The sequence below is a fragment of the Herpailurus yagouaroundi genome, unplaced genomic scaffold, assembly GCF_014898765.1.
Source record: "Herpailurus yagouaroundi ecotype Mexico unplaced genomic scaffold, PumYag 222, whole genome shotgun sequence".
NCBI lineage: Eukaryota > Metazoa > Chordata > Mammalia > Carnivora > Felidae > Herpailurus > Herpailurus yagouaroundi.
The window spans coordinates 16783897-16802975 of NW_024412453.1; positions in this window are offsets into that span (position 1 = coordinate 16783897).

A 19079-nucleotide genomic window follows, 5' to 3' on the forward strand; every position below is an offset into this window, starting at 1 on the left:
ACAGATAAAGGGGTCCAATGTATACTAGGCAATGGGATCTCTGGTTTCTAGTTCCACATTTAAGGAGCCTGGAAGTTGCCACCCCATCCTACCAAGCAGTAAAAAGCTGACTTAAAATCAATTCTTTTTGGAACCTTAAGAGAGGGGAGGACAGAGGGCAAAGTGCTGCCAGCAATGTTGGAGACAGAAACAGATGAATTCAGGAAACTTAAACGTGCATTACTAAGTGAAAGAAGCTAATGTGAAATGGCTACACACTACACGATCCCAACTATGTATCTGAGTTCTATAGAAATAATAAAAAGATGGGTGGTTGCCAGTGGCTCAAGGAAGGAGGGAAGGATGAACAGGTAGAGCACAGGAGATTTTTAGGGCTCTGTTTTTTTTTAGGGCATTGTCAAGTATTCTGTAGGATACTGTAATGATGGATACCTATCATTATATATTTGTCAAAACCCAGAGAATGTGTAACAGCAGGGTGAACCCTAACATAAACCATGGACTTAGTTAGTTAACAATTCACCAATACCGGCTCATCCACCCTAACTAACGTAGTAGTAGCACACTAACATGGGATGTCAAAATTAGGGGAAAGTATGGTAGGGGAGAATGAGCGGGTATGTGGAAACTCTACTTTCAGGTCAATTTCTCTATAAACCTAAATCTACTCTAAAAAATACAGCTTATTAATTTTTCAAAACTAAAAGTAGGTAAGATTGACTTCTGGCATGACAACATGAAGACTTATGCTGACCTGCTCCCCAGTAAAACTGAAGAAAACCATAAAAACAACCCTCTAAGGTGTCTGGAAATGGTCCTGAGGGTGAACAGCAGCTACGAAACATCCATTTGTTTCAAATACCACCAGTTTGTGGTGTTGGAACCAAGACTGCTCCCTTCTTCCCCCAACCCAGCTCAGCAAGTGGAGACCTCACTCCCTCTCCAGACCACTCTCATCAAGAACACAGCACCAAGCCAGAGGGCTTTCTGCCCCAGAACAAGACCTCAGAGTTTCTCATTCAGGCCCCAGCAGCCTGGTCCTGAGGCTAAGTCTCAGATGAATGCAGTTAAGAGAGAGGCTCCCTTCTGCCAAGCCCCCAACTCATGGAAGGGAGACTCTATCTTGGGCAGGATGTTTTAAGAGTTCTGGGGCCCTGATCATCCTCATCTTGGCCTGTGATGTAGGAGATCCATGCCACGAGACCCTGATGGGACCTCCGGCTGCTGCATCCCTGCCCCCACTGCCCTACACTGAGATGGGGGATGTCACTTAAAGAACAGCTTACCAGTGGCCTACCCAGCTCCATAGTCCTGGCTTAGAGATTTTTACCTAGGGTACAAACAGGCCAAAAAGCATCAGCTCCTAAATTCCTTCTCAGGAATTGACATCATCGGCATCAGTGGGTGAAGAAGTTCAAGCGCAAAGGGGCTCTCAAGAACAGTGGAGGTTGTGATGAAAGGCAGCCGGTGGGGTGGCGTCTGGGTGGCTCAGACAGTTGAGCATCCGACTCTTGATCTCAGTTCAGGTCGGGATCTTGAGGTTCGTGAGATGGAGCCCCCCATTGGACTCTGTGCTGACAGCGTGAAGCCTGCTTGGGATTCTCCGTCTCTCCCTCTCTCTGCCTTTCCCCCGTGTGTTCTCTCACACACACTCAAAATAAATAAAACTTAAAAAAATATAAAGAAAAAAGATAAAGCCTAAACCACAGGCAAGCTAGTTTATAAGAGACAACAAGGAAATAACACAAGTGGGGAGGATCTGTCCTGGGGTCAGAAGAAATGTGAAACACTGACTTCAGAAACTATTCCATCAATGGAGCCAGAATTTAATAGGATTAGTTTATGGAACAATTTATGTATCCTAACTGCGCTCCTGTCACTGGTACACAGTGGCAACAACATGCCTGGTGACCTAAACAACAATGGCCCACAAGACAGAAATGGGCCTGACAGGAGATAGGTGCCCATCCAGGTCCAGGCATCATGGGACAAGCTGAACTCACTTTCAGTGAGGAGCATCAATGAGAGAAAAACAATTAACTACAGTAAGCAGATGAGAGAAAGTTTTCTGCAGGAGGCAAGTAAAGGAGGGGAGTCAGCCTGGAAAGAGGGGGTTTTATTGAAATGGGTCAAGCCAACCCAGCAAATAATGTGAAATAATGCAAGGACCAGCACTGGGAAAGGTCTGGCATTCTGACCCAACAGAGCCTCTCAACTATCTTAATACAGATGGAGGCTAAGCGGCCACAGAACAAGGGCTTTCCATCCTGGCTGCTGAGGCTCCGGGGCACACCTATGGGAACTGTGTGACCCTCCAAACCCATGGAAGTTCTCCAGGGGCACCTGTAATTTGTATCAACGCACTGTGCCACCTTCATCCCAGAATGGGTCAGAATAAGCCATATCCCGTAGCACTGCTAGCAGGTACAAGAACTATTGTACATACCGTTTGTGTGCTCCCTATAGAGGGAGGTGAGCCCTGTTACACAACACACAGTATCGACCAGTATCACTACAAGCCTATAAGCTGACATGGGGTAGCTGGTTTTGTTCCCAATTAACTTGGATCAAAGAATAACCGGGGCGCCTGGGTGGCTTGGTCGGTTGAGCGTCCGACTTCGGCTCAGGTCATGATCTCACGGTCCGTGAGTTGGAGCCCCGCGTTGGGCCCTGGGCTGACAGCTCAGAGCCTGGAGCCTGTTTCGGATTCTGTGTCTCCCTCTCTCTCTGCCCCTCCCCTGTTCATGCTCTGTCTCTCTCTGTCTCAGAAATAAATAAACGTTAAAATATAAAAACAAATAAAAAAAAAAAGAATAACCAAGTCAGGGTCAATTTTAATGGCCTGCCCATAACACTACCTGGTATACAGGCAAGGGTCAATTCTGTTGGGATGACAAAGCCAACACTTCTGTAATTTACACCGATTTTTTCTGTAATGAAACCGAACTGCACCCAAGATCACACTACAATATGGCGTAAGACTTGTGCTGCTGGGAATATTCAACTACCTCATGTAAGTAGGCCTATGGTAGTACTGATATTAAAGATCACGTTTACTGGGAGACTGAGTTAAAGCCTTCTTAGGACCTGTGGGAAATGGCTGGCCTGGGGAAGACCTGGATCTAGCTAACCTTCAGCTGATTTCTATGCTAAATAGTTCTGCACAAGTTTATCATAAAGTACAAACAGCAAAAATTCAACACAAAACCTGCTTTGTTTTTAGTTCCATAAGCCACAGCACTCAACCTTTTCACAAATATAAGAGTTCAACGAATACATGCTGGCCAGAACACACACACACACAGAAACACACTCCTTTCCTTAAACCATTTGTTGCCAAAAATATTCTCGATCCAAGAACTTAATATCCAAATAGCGAAAGCATTTTGACTATTCATTTACCCCCTACTCTGTTCTGTGTGCCTAAGGGACACCTAGAGACTCTCTGAGCACGAACAGGAGACGTGGGTAAACCAAAGGAACAGCTTTGGCACAAGAGCCTTCTTTGATCAAAGGGCGCTGTAATTAGCCTGATGACTTCTCACCTGGCAAATTCCATTAACAGGCATGTTTAGTCTTGTTGTCATTTAAGGGAGCAAATGCTCAGAGCAGGACTTTCAGGTGAAGAGTACGACATCCAGGATGGCTTCCTGTGGCCCAGGTACCACTGAGGAACAGCCGAAGCCATCCCTGACAATGGCACTCGATTACTCCCAAATCACACCTCTTTGGGGGGCTCCTTTGTTTCCTTTCTCATCTATCCTTTCCTTTTCTTTTCTATGTTACACTTAAAAAAATTTTTTTTAACTTTTATTTATTTTTGAGAGACAGAGAGAGACGAAGCACGAGAAGGGGAGAGGCAAAGAGAAAGAGAGGGAAACACAGAATCCGAAACAGGCTCCAGGCTCTGAGCTGTCAGCAGAGCCTGATACAGGGCATGAACTCACAAACCATGACATCATGACCTGAGGTGAAGTCGGATGCCTAACCGACTGGGCAACCCAGGCATCCCTCTATGTTACACTGAATAGGGACCTTGCTTAGGCCAACAAGTGTCACAAAAATAGTTGCAACCACCTACTGTATAATCTTATAAGGGACACCTAGCCATACTCCTCAATGGCAGATGACTGGTTTTTGACCACAGTTCCAAACATCTCAGGAGGCACAAGTGGAGAATCTTACAAAAGACATCAATAGTGAAAATTCATTTCAGTACTTCAGGATACCAGGATACAGAGACATTTCTTCTCAGGAGGGTCCAACTGCCCTGGGTATTGGGGTGGGGAAGTTACAGAGGAGATTCCTGATCTCTACCTCTGGGTATCAGAACATCTGGGGAGTTGAGAATACTGAAGTGTCTCCAAATTCAAACAAGCTGCATCAATAGGCCCTGAATTAGTTGAGTTAAGCTTGTCACAAATACCAAATCCTCAGCAGGACTAGGCTCACACTCTTCCACTTTTGAGTATCATCACTCCCCATCATGACTCCCCACCAGGTCCCTTTCAAGCAGCAAGGCTAGGAGCAGAAGAGCCTCCCGGTCCTCCAGCTCTGCTCTCTGAGCACGTGGGCAACAGACCACAAGTAGGTGACAATTCCACTGGCCCATGTGAACAAGGAGGCAGACAGAACCAAGTTCACTGCGGTGTTATTTGTAACAGCACAAAAGGAACACACCCACACCTAAGAGCCACCTACACACACTGAGGGTAGAATTAGGCCTGGAACTACCTTGGGCCCGCTCCCAGCCAGCCCAGGTACACAGCTACTCAGCACACTCACAAAGGGGCAGCAGCGGGAGGCTCCGCTTGAGGACCGCCAAGCAGGAGGTCACTGGGTAACCAATTCCCTGTCCTGCTGCCACCCCCCCTCCCATCGCTTCATATCACCACCCCAAGTATTTATGAAACAATAAACTGTGGAAGATGCCACGCTCTGTACAAAGTTCTACTCTCCCCTAAGACATGTAGTTAGAAAAATAAAACCATTAATCATTTCTGTTACGTAAGATCAAAATTAAATGTATTTGGGGAAAAGGCAAAAACAGTGTTTGACAGAGGTGAACATAAAGTACCGATAAGAATCTTGTGAGCAGGGGCGCCTGGGTGGCTCACTTGGTTGGTTAAGCATCCGACTACTCATTTTGGCTCAGGTCACGATACCCATGGTTCAAGGGATCACGTACCACGTAGGGCTCTGTGCTGACAGCACAGAGCCTTGTTGGGATTCTCTCTCTCTCTCAATCTCTCTGCCCCTCCACTGCTTGCCCTCTCTCTCTCAAAATAAATAAACCCAAATTAAAAAAAATTCTAGGGGCACCTGGGTGGCTCAGTCAGTTGAGCGTCCGACTTCAGCTCAGGTCATGATCTCACAGCTCGTGAGTTCAAGCCCCGCGTCGGGCTCTGTGCTGACAGCTCAGAGCCTGGATCCTGATTCAGATCTGTGTCTCCCTCCCGCTCTGCCCCTAACCCACTCGCATTCTGTCTGTGTCTCTCAAAAGTAAGTAAACATTAAAAAATAAAAAATTGAAAAAAAAATTCTACAAGAATCCTATGAGCAGACTGTGTAAAGAGAATCAGATTTCACTCTGGAGGATGAAGGAGCAGTGTTAGAGGATCTGAATGTAGACAGCGAATCCAATTATTGGCTGGTGGAGGTGAATGTTAGTTGTTTCAATGAGGTTCGGAAAGGCTAATCAGACAATTATTATATAGCAAAAGCAAAAAAGTTACTGAAGATCTACCCTAAAACAGAAGGTTTTAATGAGAAAGTTCTATCAAAGTGTCAAGGAACAGATTATTCTCACTTTATATGAACTGACCCATAGTGTAGAAATAATAGAAAACCACACAGATGATTACAAAGTAATTATAACCCCAAAATAAACACTACTGGTAACACAAAATAAAAACCAGAGGCCAACCTAAGTGAACACAGACGCAAAACATTCTTTCAAAAATTGTATGCGCAACTCGAACTAGGAATGTATGAGAAGATCAATACATGTGCTCTGAAGATGGCGGTCGTGGTAGTGGCAGCATAAATTCTGCATCTTCCCAAATCCCCACGGAACAGAGAGCAACTAGATCTCAAAGACCCATCTCCTGAAATAACATTTACAGCAAAACCAGGTGACAAAATATCCGCAAGGCCCTAAAAGGCAGGCAATTTATTTTGCACGCCTACAATACAGGAGGTACAGTACAGGTAGGTATATAGTGCCTACGTGAGAGAAAGTAGAGGGAAGTAACAGGGGAGACAGACCTGAAGTAATGAAAAATCACAACAGGTACCCACTTGAAAGCACAGTGAGCTATTTTTGAGAATGGTGCTACACGTGGGAAGGATTCTTCCTATTCCAATAACAAGGAGTGCAAGGGGCCAGTGGAAGACCTAAAGGGGTCTAGCCTCTGAATCCTCGAACTGACCGACCAGGGCTTCTGTCCAAGAAGGGCCCCACACTAAGAGACGGCTCGCAGTGGAGTAAAAGTGTGTGGGAAAGAGACTGCAAAAATGAAGAAAAGAAAGGGAAGGATAAAAGCGGGACAAGTACACAGAGCCAGGAAATCTCAGAAAGCAAGTCACTGTATTTAACACCTGGACAAACAAAGCAGAAGAGGGGCTCCGAAAAGATGCAAGAGTAATCTGAAACAAGCCTCCCTCTACAAGTTCAGGAAAACGAAATTCACCAAAAAATAAGCAAGTCTCACGACGTGAAATACCCTATGTTACTATATGAAAAAAGAAAATGAAGAGAAGAAAATATCTCTACAAATAATAAAAGTCCTCCAGGAAGAAATGCTCAAAAAACAGATCAAAGTGGTAACGCACTGTTTCAGAACAAGTTTAAAATCATACAAGACATGAAAGAACGTCACAACTCAGAACTTTAAAAATTCAGAAATGAGGAGACAATTTAAGAATTAGAAATCAAGCACTGGGTGTTGTATGGAAACCAATTTGACAATAAATTTCATATATTAAAAAAAAAAAGAATTAGAAATCAAAGGCAGTCATTTCAGAAATAAACACTAAAGTAGAAGGAATATAAGGGTAAACACAATAAAAGCGACTCTAAGAGGAACAGTAAGCAAAAAAAGAAAGACTTTGACACAGGGAAAATGGAAGAGGAAACAATCGGAGAGACAGTGACAAGTGTTGAAGACAGGCGAAGACACAGCATACCAGTAACTGTTTCTGGACATGAAAAACAAAGCTAAAACTAGAATAAATAATAAACACTAAAACTGAGCATGTGATTTAACAGCAAAATTACCTATACGTGTATTTTTTAAATAATTTTCATCAGATTTTTAAAAAAATTTTTTGAAATATTTATTTTTGAGACAGAGAGAAGCAGAGCATGAGCAGGGGAGGAGCAGAGAGAGAGGGAAACACAGAAACCGAAGCAAACTCCAGGCTCTGAGCTGTCAGCACAGAGCCAGACGCAGGGCTCGAACTCATCAATCGTGAGATCATGACTTGAGCTGAAGTCGGACGCTCAACTGACTGAGCCACCCAGGCACCCATCATCAGACTTTTTGACAGCAACACTTTGTGCCAGAAGAAAACAGAGGCACTAAGCACTGCAGGGGGAAAAAAGTGATTCAAGATTTCCTGCCCAGCTAATATGACCTTCAAATACATAGTGTCTGACAGTGCTGTTCACATGCAAGAACTCAGGGAATACTGTTCTCAGGAGTCCTAAATAAAGGATGTACTAGGGGTAGGTCTTTCCACCCACAGGCCCTGCCCCGTCCCCGTGCTTTAATAAAAACAGCTTTTCGTGGGGTGCCTGGGTGGCTTAGTCAGTTAGCCTCTCAGATGTCAGCTCAGGTCATGATCTCATAGATCGTGAGATCAAGCCCCACATCTCTCTCTCTCCCTCTCTGCACCTCTCCCCCACAAAAAAAAAAAAAAAAAAAAAAAAAAGCTTTTTGCAAAAAAAGAATGAATGAAAAAAAAAGAATGAGCTAGAGGAACTAGAAGACAGCGACCTAAGGAATCTGTAATTAAATGCAGTTCCTCATAGAAGATTAAATGAAGATTAAAAGAAAGAGACGATAGTATGAAATGGCTACGTACATGATCTGACAATGTAGATATAGTACATTGTAAAAAAAAAAAAAGTGAGAGGAGACTGGAGATGGCTTGTGCAAAAGATTTTAATGTTTTCAATAATCATAACCAGATGTGGCAGCATACTTACATATACACATGCATATACACATATATATGTATATATATGTGACTGCTATATGTGTAATATGGGATAAAACAAATTAGTACTTCTAGAAAAGTAATTCTGAAAAAATCCTTCGAAGTCAGGATTCTTAATAGGGAAGAAAGGAATCTTAATATAGAAGAAAGGAGATGTCTATGCTGCATAGAAGTTGTTAAGTAAAAACCCCACAGTTCTGAACTTAAATAGAAATAGTATGAACTCACAATATTTTATCTGAAACATAAATACTTCCTAGCTCTGATCACTGAAAAGGCCTAGAAAAAATGGCCACCCTGGTACCAAAAGCATTCCTTAGTACCAAGATTGTGATCCTGAAATAGCATTTTCCACTAAAATAAACTAAGGTTTCCTGGAGAAATTGCTGATTCCAAGTCTGGATGCAGGAAATGTAGAAGATGAGCCCAAGACATCTTGACATACCAGTGGAGGAGTTCAGAATGTGCCACCCCAAAATAAGCCACTTTGGCATACTATTTTGAGTTAAAGTCACCTGAAAACGGCAAATGCAAGAAAAACACTCCAACCTTCCTTTTCTTAAAAGCAGATGAAGTTCCCATATGAGAGATGTCCTCCCATTACCAGGAGAGTAACATTCTTATCATCAAGCATTCTATAAACAGACCTTGTTAAAAGCAATTCTCATCTTCCTTTAGCCTCACCACACAGTCACTTTTTCATAACAGCCCCTTTGTTCAACCTAACAGAAAAGCAAGTTAAGTTTCATCATTTATTTAGGTCTTCATTTCTGATGAAGGCTCTCGTGTCATGTAACACTTATAAAAACATGTACGATATTCTCCTGCTGATCTGTCTTACATCAATTTAGTTCTCCAGCCACGGTAGAGGTAAAATTTTGCTTCTCCCACACCAGATATCAAGGAAGCTCTCAGTGGCCACCAGGATTGTGTCAAAGAGCTCAGGAGCTAAGTTAGAGGCTCTCACTGGCCAAAGATACAATAAATTGCACTTCATTTAGAAGAGTAATTTCAGAAGCGCCTGGGTGGCTCAGTTGGTTGAGTATCAGACTTCAGCTAAGGTCAGGATCTCACGGTGAGTCTGAGCCCTGCATCAGGCTTGCTGTTGTCAGCACAGAGCCTGCTTGGGATCTTCTGTCCTCCCCCCAACTACTCTGTCCCTCCTCCGCTATGCTCTCTCTCTCTCTCTCTCTCTCAAAAATGAACATTTATATGTAAATGTTTTTTATACATAAAAAAAGAACAGTCATTTCAATGAATTGAAGACAATCAAATAACATAAATCCAGGAGTCGATAATGTTTTAGAAGAAAACTAAATGGCCATCCTCTGATGGAGAAGGAGAGCCAATTCATTACTTTGAAAACTAGATAAAGCAAGGAATCAAATGTTTATTCAGCCCTTCCTATATGAACTACACCTCGGAAAAACCAACCAGTAGGTAAGGGGAAGTCTGTCCTTATAAAATTATTCCAACTAATACATGAAAACAAAATTGTAATTAGAGTATCACTAATCATGCAATCTCCAATGAAATGATAGACGTAGCCACTGAGCACCAATGGCTGTTCTTTTTAAAAAGGCCAGGGGTGGGGCGCCTGGGTGGTTCAGTCGGTTCAGGTCGTGATCTCACAGTCTGTGAGTTTGAGCCCCACGTCGGGCTCTGTGCCGACAGCTCAGAGCCTGGAGCCTGTTTTGGATTCTGTGTCTCCCTCTCTCTCTCTCTCTCTGACCCTCCCCCGTTCATGCTCTGTCTCTCTCGTTCTCAAAAAAAGTAAATAAAGGTCAAATAAAAAATTTTAATACAAATAAAAATAAATAAAAATAAAAAATAAAAAGGCCAGGGGTGCCTAGGTGGCTCAGTTGATTAAAGTCTGACTTCGGCTGAGGTCATGATATGACAGTTCATGAGTCTGAGACCCGTATCACGCTCTGTGCTGACAGCTCAGAGCCTGAAGCCTGCTTTGGATTCTATGTCTCCCTCTCTTTCTGCTCCTCTCCTGCTCACTCTCTGTCTCTCTCTCTCAAAAATAAGCATTAAAAAAAAAATCAATAAATAGAAATAAAAAAATAAAAAGGCCAAAAATGAGGGGTGCCTGGATGACTCATTTGGTTAAGCATCCGACTCTTGACTTCAGGTAAGGTTATGATCTCACAGTTTGTGAGATGGAGCCCTGAATTGGGTTCTGTACAGAACATGAAGTCTGCTTGGGATTCTCTCTCCCTCTCAAAACAAATAAATAAGCATTAAAAACATTTTTTTAAATGGCTTTAAAAAGAAAGCCTCTGGATCCAGCTATATGTTTACAGGAAGTATAAAGGACAGAGAAACATGTTGAACTGCAATGCAAATATATATATAAAAATAAGCACAATCAAAACTGGAAAACTCTACAAATCAACCTGCTGATGTCCTTCAGCAGATATATTATAAGGAAAATAAAGGCACTGAGAGGGGAAACATGTAGATTAAGAGACTTAAAAGGCACAATGATTTTTTTTTAATGGACAAGAATAAACTAAGGGGGCTAAGATGGGATACTGCTAAGAATATTCCAGGCGTAATGGCCTACAAGATGCATAAATATGTGGATAAGAGAAGGCAATGGGGTCAATGGACTAGAAGTTCCTATTAAGGTTAGAAAAGATGTAATCATAGCCAATTACCAAAATGTAAACTCCAGGTTCCCAAGAACTTGGGGAAGGAGGATAATTTGGTAAGGTGGTCAGTTTGCATTTTTTTTTTTTTTAAGTTTGTTTGAGAGAGAAAGGGGAGGTGCGCCTGGGTGGCTCAGTCAGTTAAGCTTCCGACTTCAGCTCAGGTCATAATCTCATGGTTTGTGAGTTCAAGCCCTGCGTCGGGCTCTGTGCTGACAGCTCAGAGCCTGGAGCCTGCTTCGAATTCTATGTCTCCCTCTCTCTGTCTCTGCTCCTCCTCTGCTTGTGCGCTCTCTCTCTCTCTCAGAAATGAATAAACATTTTTAAAACATTAAAAAAAAAAAAAAAAAAGAGACAGAGAGAGAGAGACCAAGCACACACACAAGCGGATGAGGGGCAGAGAGGGAGAGAGAGAATCCCAAGCAGGCTCTGGGCTGTCGAGTGAATCATGGGGCCTACTTGGGATTCTCTCTCCCTCTCAAAACAAATAAATAAGCATTAAAAACATTTTTTTAAAGGCTAAAAACCAGACACTGTATGCCTCCCAATAAGCGGATACAACACTATCTAGAGTCTTGCCAAAGGATTAAATCCTAACCTGATAAAGCTCTGTCGCCAGGCTCAATCCTCTGAACTACAAGATCATCACCTGAGCCAAAACCAAGAATCAGATGCTTAACTGACTGAGCCACCCAAGAGCCCCAATCAGTTTGCATTTAGACAGGTATGAGCTAAGTCTTGGATCTGCTCTGTTAGTTTTGTGACCTTGGGCAAATTATTTACCATGAGCCAATTTCCTCATTTATAAATTGTTACAATAATATTTATCTCATAGGGTTGTTCGGAGGATTAAGGGAGATAATGGATGGAAAAGGCCAAAGAAGGTGCCTAGGACATAACTCATAAATGTTCTTTTCTTCCCAGAGGTAAAGTTCAGCATTTATTTGGGGCCAAGTTCAGGTTCCAAATTAAAAACTTCTTTTACTACCCATATGGAGCTTTTCAATCTCTGAAATGCTTTTACCCCATTAAATGAATGTAACTAAATAATGTGATAAATGATGAGTAAATGAATATGACATGATAAATAGGACATTAAATTTGCTGAAGGGAAAGCTATCCTCATGAATATCCTTATATTTAGAATCAATCTGGTGACTCAATAAAATACTAAGTGGGGCAGTAAAAGGAAATAAGAATTTAAAAACACTAAAGATAATGCTCTATTTCTTAGGCTGGATGAGAGATCCACTTCCGTTTATTGATAATCTTATTGATACTCTTGATACTACTTATGTTCTTTGATACACAATGTTCCACAATAAATTGTTTAAATTGAAGAACCAGTCATCAGTCATGAGTTTTCTCCTAAGAAGGGAGAACAGATTCTGGTTGCATCAAAGAACTGGCAAACTTTAAAAAAATGAAAGATCCATTAGTATAATCATTAAATAAGCAAACACTGGGGCACCTGGGTGGCTCAGTCGACTGAACATCCGACTCTTGATTTCGGCTCAGATCATGATCCCAGGGTCGTGGGACTGAGCCCTGCTTCAGGCTCTGCACTTAAGATTTCCTCTCTCCCTCTGACTCTCTCCCCAGCTCGTGCTCTAAAATAAAAAAATAAATACATAAGCAAACATATATTGTTACACGTATTCCACTGTATGACTCACACAACTATACCATGTTTTATTTACCCACTCATCCACTGATGGGCATTTGGGTTGTTTCTGTCTTTTGGCTATCGTGAACATAAGTTTTTGTTCCGACAATTTTTTTTCAATTCTTATGACAAATACCTAAGAACAGAATCACTAAGTCATACAGTAATTCTAGGTTTAACCTGTTGAGGAAACACCAAACTGTTTAACACAGCAGCTGCATCATTATGGACCTCTAGCAATGTATGGGATTACCAATTTCTCCACATCCCCACCAATACTTATTTTCTGGGTTTTTTGGGGGGTTTGGGAATTCTCTTTCTCTGGCTGTCCTGGCAGGGAGGTGAGGTTGTATATCTCTGTAGTTTTTGATATGCATTTCTTTAATGACTAATGTTGAGCATCTTTTCACGTGCTTGTTGGCCATTTGTACATCTTTGGAAAAATGTCTACTCAAGTTTTTTGCCCATTTTAAAAAAATTTTTTAATACTTATTTTTTTTTTTAATTTTTTTTTCAACATTTATTTATTTTTGGGACAGAGAGAGACAGAGCATGAACGGGCGAGGGGCAGAGAGAGAGGGAGACACAGAATCGGAAACAGGCTCCAGGCTCTGAGCCATCAGCCCAGAGCCCGACGCGGGGCTCGAACTCACGGACCGCGAGATCGTGACCTGGTTGAAGTCGGACGCCTAACCGACTGCGCCACCCAGGCGCCCCTTAATATTTATTTTTGAGAGCGAGAGAGAGAGAGACAGAGTGCCAGGAGGGAAGGGGAAGAGAGAGAGACACACACAGAGAATCCAAAGCAGGCTCCAGGCTCTGAGCTGTCAGCAGAGTCTGACATGGGGCTCGAACTCATGAGCAGTGAAATCATGACCTGAGCCGGTCGGACGCCCAACCGCCTGAGCCACTCAGGCTCCCCAAGTCTTTTGCCCGTTTTCAAATTGGGTTTTGTCTTTTTGTTGCCGAGTTGTGAGAGTTCTTTGTATATGGTGGATTACACACCCTTGTCAGACACAACTTAAAAATATTTTCTCCCATTCTGTGGGCTGTCTTTCCCATCCCTTGATAGTGTCCTTTGATGCACAAACATACTAAATTTTTATTAAGTCCAATTCTTTTCTTTTGTTCCTTGCTCGTGCTTTTGTTGTCATAGCTAGAATCCACTGTCATTTCCAGGTCATGAAGGTTTATGTGTTTTCTTCTAAGAGTTTCATAGATTTGCTCTCACATTTAGGTCTTTAATCCATTTTGAATTAATTTTTTTATATGATATAAAGGGTCCAGCTTCATTTTTTCCATATGGATAGTCTGTTAGCCCAGCACCATTCATTCAAAAGATTATTCTTTCCACCATGACTGGTCTTGGCATTCTTGTCAAAAACCAACTGCCCAAAGGGCACCTGGGTGGCTCAGTTGGTTCAGGGTCCAACTCTTGATTTTGGCTCAGGTCATGATCTCACAATTCATGAGACTGAGCCCCGCATCAGGCTCTGTGCTATCAGCACAGAGCCTGCTTGGGATTCTCTGTCTCCATCTCCCCCCTCTCAAAATACACAAACATAAAAAAAAAAAAAAAAATTTCCCATGAATGTGTGGGTTTATATCTGGACTCTCAACTCTATTCCACCGCACTAAAAGTGTAGTCTTATGCCAGTAGTGCCATCTTGATTATTGTAGCTCTGTAGTAAGTTCTGAAATCACAAGTGTGCATCTTCCAACTTCGTTCTTTTTCAAGATTGTTTTGACTATTTAGGGTTCCTTGCAATTAAACATGAATTTTAAGATCAGTTTTTCCATTTCTGAAAAAAAAAAAAAAGGGCTATCAGCATTTTAGCAAGGATTATACTGAATCTACAGATCACTTGGGGGAGTACTGCCATCTTAATAAAAGTGGAAGATGACTTAATTTTAACAGCAAAATCACAAATGCCCCACTAACCACTTTATTAGGGAAAATGAGGTCTTGCAGTTGAGGCCAGAACATCTACACGAAATCTCCCCGTAAACACATCTAACAAAATTAATAGAACTACATCACACAAAAGGTAGCAGTGGTAGACAGGGAGAAGCACAGCATAACCCAGAATGACCTGTGCACTCTGAAATGAGAAACAGTTATTCCCTTTGATTTCAACAATTTCAGCAGTGCAGGAAACAGGATTATACAACAAATAAAAGTTTATATGACCAAAGAACTGAGAAGACAATTCTTCCCTTGTTCAATCTGCTCTCTCCCCAACTCCTGCCAAAATAAACGACAGGGAGCTGGGTAGGTTTTGGTTTTGTGATTTATAACCAAACCACAGACCTGGGACAAGGACCCTTCACTTCTTCCACAGAACTGTTTCAAACATTAACTCAGCGGAAGATGCCCAAAGTTTCCAAAAAGGAAATATTCCAGGTGAATAAGGAAGTGATAATCAGCATATTCAACTTTTACCTATTTCCCCTGGACCTAAAAATGATCTACTCCTAAAGGCTTTGAAAACAGAGTCTCTACTTGGAATAACACTTCTTACACCGCGTTTAAAATTTTCCACAGTTCTGCATCCATTTTCTCTTTCCGATAAACTCTGTAGGGTTTATCATACATAAGGACAACCCTAACCTTTTAATATGTTAAATATTCCTTCAGGTCCCTGGCTTGAGTGTGTTGGTAGTGCAGTTCTGCCACAATCCTGGCAATTAACATGTAGTATTCCCAGTGAAATAACATGGATGTAATAACACTGTCTCTGGACATTGTCCCTCAGCTTAGTCGCTTGGGCAACTCCTGCTTAATTCCAGTAGAACAGTGTGAACCTCAGAGCTTCTGCTGGAGAGAAATCACATTAGGGTCCTGGTCAAGGGAGCTCCCATGGTTTATCTTAATTAAGCCAAGGAAAAAGGTGGCACAGAACTTTGTTCCTTGCAACGAGAAATTATACCTAACTCTAAATCCCAATAACCCCTCACCCATCTTTTGGCATCTCTTCTATATTTAGCCCACAGGATTTGCTCTGTAGGTACATTAAGTAGCAATTAAATACAGTGACCACCAGTCTCTAATCTAGAGATCATCAAAACCACCTGTGACACTTTCAAAAGCTATAGGTTGGAAATCCTGCCCAACATTCATTCAGCAGATTGAAGGGTGGTATCCAACCACTTCCAGCTTAACATATTCCACAGGTAATTCAGTTGAGAATCTAAGGTTTAAAGAACACTTCTTTCTCTAAACTACACTAAGCAATTTTGCTTAAAAGAAAATATGGCCAGATTTTTGGGAGGGCAGGGGTGGGTTTTCCTCCCCAGGGGCCTCTAAGAGATTTACGTCCTAAACTCAACTCAGGCCCTGCACCTGCAGTCTAACTAGAGAAAAATAAGCACCATGTTTACAACTGTCCTTCATACCATTCCAGCGATGTGAATTAATCACGTTTTTTTAAATTGTCTGTATTTTACGATGTTGTGACATCTTAAAAACCTTGCTGGTGGGGAGACACTGCCCTTCCCAGGGCTATCTAATGTCTAAAGATGATAATCAAATTACTTCGGAGCTGCCTCTCACATGCAGAGCAATCAACTCCTTTAATGCTCACAGACGTGGCCAGTATGTCCCCTGCCCTAAATCATGCCAGGGCCAGGTACCAGGCAACTAGAGGCCACCCCTATAGCCCAAAGCCCACCAGGATTATTCACACCAGCCACTCCTACACTGTTTACTCTGCCCTGCCTTGCCTTTCTCAAGGAATAAAGGCTCTGATCTAAGCTCTCCTCTGTCTCCTGCTCTGCCTCCTGACCAAAACCTTCACTGTGGCACCATGTGGCATGGCGTACTGTCTTCTCTCTGGAAAGGTAATACATTCTTCCAATGGCATTGGCCTCTCTGTGTTGTCACCCAGTCACCTCTACAAATTAAAATCCCTCCAGTACAAATAAGACATTCCACCCTAACCATGACTCTTTGCTGCCACTCCTCTTTGGTGTTTACCGGTCTGATCCAACTGGAAACCATATTACAAAGTAACTGAGGTTTCCAAAAACCATACAGAAAAAGCTCTTGGGAGTCCTTTTAGCATTTGAAACTCAACACTCAGAACTAAATGCAGTATGGCCAACAATCATAATCTTAGGTATATACCCAAGAGAACTAAAAACACAAAACATGTACAACAGTGTTCACAGCAGCATTATTCATAACAGCTGAAAAGTGGAAACAGCCAAAAAGTTCATTAACTGATAAATGGATACACAAAATGTGGACTATCCAAACAAGGGAATATTATTCAGCCACTAAGAGAAATGAAGAATCAATTCATGCTATGACATGGATAGACCTTAAAAACATACGTTAAGTAAAAGCCAGACAGAAAATGCCACATACTGCACAATACCATTCATATAAAATGAAAAGAATAGGCAAATCCACACAAACAGTGGTTTCCCGGGGTCAAGGGGCTGATTGGTGGGGCTGGGGAAAGAGAGAATGGGGACTAACCGCTAATCGGTAGAGAGATTTCTATCTGGGGTTAAAAAAACGTTCTGGAATTAGCGGTGATTGGCACAACCTTGTATGTGAAAAACCACTGAATTGTACAATTTAAAAGGGTGAATTTGGGGGACAACCGGATGGCTCAGTTAAGCGTCTGACTCTTGATTTTAACTCAGGTCATAATCTCACGGTTTCTGAGATACAGCCCGGTGTGGGGCTCCCCAGACAGAGCGCAGCCTGCTTGGGATTCTCTCTCCTCTGTCTGCCCCTCCCCCGTCGCTCGCGCTCTCTCAAATAAATAAACTTTCAAAAAAGTAAGTAAAAGCGTGATTTTTACGGTATGAACGTTATATCTCTAAACCCCAACTAAATATTCTCTTCCCTTCAAAGCTACTCCTTCCCCCGTGTTCATAACCTCGGTAAACGGAACCACATTCCACTCAGACGCTCAGGCTAGAAACCTACAAATCTTAACCAATCAAACTTCTGAGTATTTCTCCATTCTTTCCACTCCAACTCCCAATGCGGGCGCCCTCATTTCTCATCTACATTACATTCTCCTAATTGGTCTCACGGCCTCCAGTCTTGCCTCTCCACATCCTTCCTCACGTGCATGAGGACGTCTCCCGAGGACCCAGGCCGGGTTGGAGCTCCAAGCACTACCACGAAACATACGCTCCTCCAACTTCAGCACGCGGGAACCCCTCAGGCTGCACATCTTCCGGCCCCCGATCTCTGGTACCAACCAGGCCAGAGGGGTGAGCGGCGCTCCCTCTCGCGGCCACCACCTCCCGGCCTCAGCCCGCTCGCTACTTCGGGCAGGGGGCTCTCCCGCCCCAGCGGGCCGGCGCGCCCTGCGACGCTGAATCCGAAGACATTTCCTGTGTCAACCGTGGTACACCCCAAACTTCAACTAAATATTGCAGCGGTGCCCTAAACTCACCCTGACTCTTCCTCAACACTTAGGAACCTTTGCGAGGTGCCACGCACGCAAGCGACCACGCGAGCCTCGAGAGCCACCCTCAGCAGCACCCCGCCTCGCGGCGTCCGGAAACTATCGCAGCTGCGCGCCCGGGCCGCGGAGAACGACGGGAAGAGAGCGTCCCGAGCCTTTCCGCGCCTGCGCAGACGCAGTCCTCCGCCGGGGGCGCCGTTTGGCGCATGCGTAGGCGCGAGATTCTCCGTTGAGAAGGTGCCTCGGCGGCGCCGGAGGTAGGAGGAGTCGGGCTCTAGGGCCGGGAGTCTGCAGTTGGGAGAGAAGGTCCAGCCACCTTGGGCCCTTGCCGTTCTCGGTGGGAGAGAAGAGTCTTTCTCGCCCGCGGTGTAGAGGCAGGAGCCGCACTTGGTTGGAGGGCCTGGGGCAGCCTGAAGGGAGGACGGGTGGGCTGATCGGATACCCCGGGGTCGCGGCCCGGGCGTCAGTCCGACGATCGGAATTCGCCGTCTGGCTTAACAGCAGCCCGAGCCCTTGACAGCCCTTCCCCAGGCCGGGTCCCCCGCCCGCTTCCCTGGTGTCACCGGGTCGGGGGCAGCGGGAGGGTCCGTCCCGCAGTGCCCATTCATTCCTGCAGCGGCGGGTACAAAGCGGAGTAGACCCAAGTCCCGACCCTCTGGAAACTTGCCGCTTCCTTCAGCAAGTACAGCACGTACAGGAGGTGGGCCGTCTTAGGGCTAGTATCCAAGGCAATGTGGAGACTCAGCGGGGTGTGGAGGGTGGGATTTGCTCTAGCTCCCCGCGTCCGACAGGCTCAGTTCAGGGGCTTCTCCCTGCAGCCTTCTCTCCCACCACGTTCTCTTAGCTCCCATGATACCAAACTCTTTGCACTTAATTCAGCAAATAATTGTCGAGTTTTTTTTTTTTTTTTTTTTTTTTTTTTTTACAATTCAGGTACTTCACCAGCCCAAGCGAATACGAAATAAAATAGATGAGGCTGTGCCCTCTTGAAATTTGAGCTGAGTAGGGGACAGATACTGAGTAAATGAATGAAAATGTAGGAGTTGATGCCCTGGAACCACGCTGCTTGGATTTGATCCCAGCCCTGCCACTTCAAAGGCT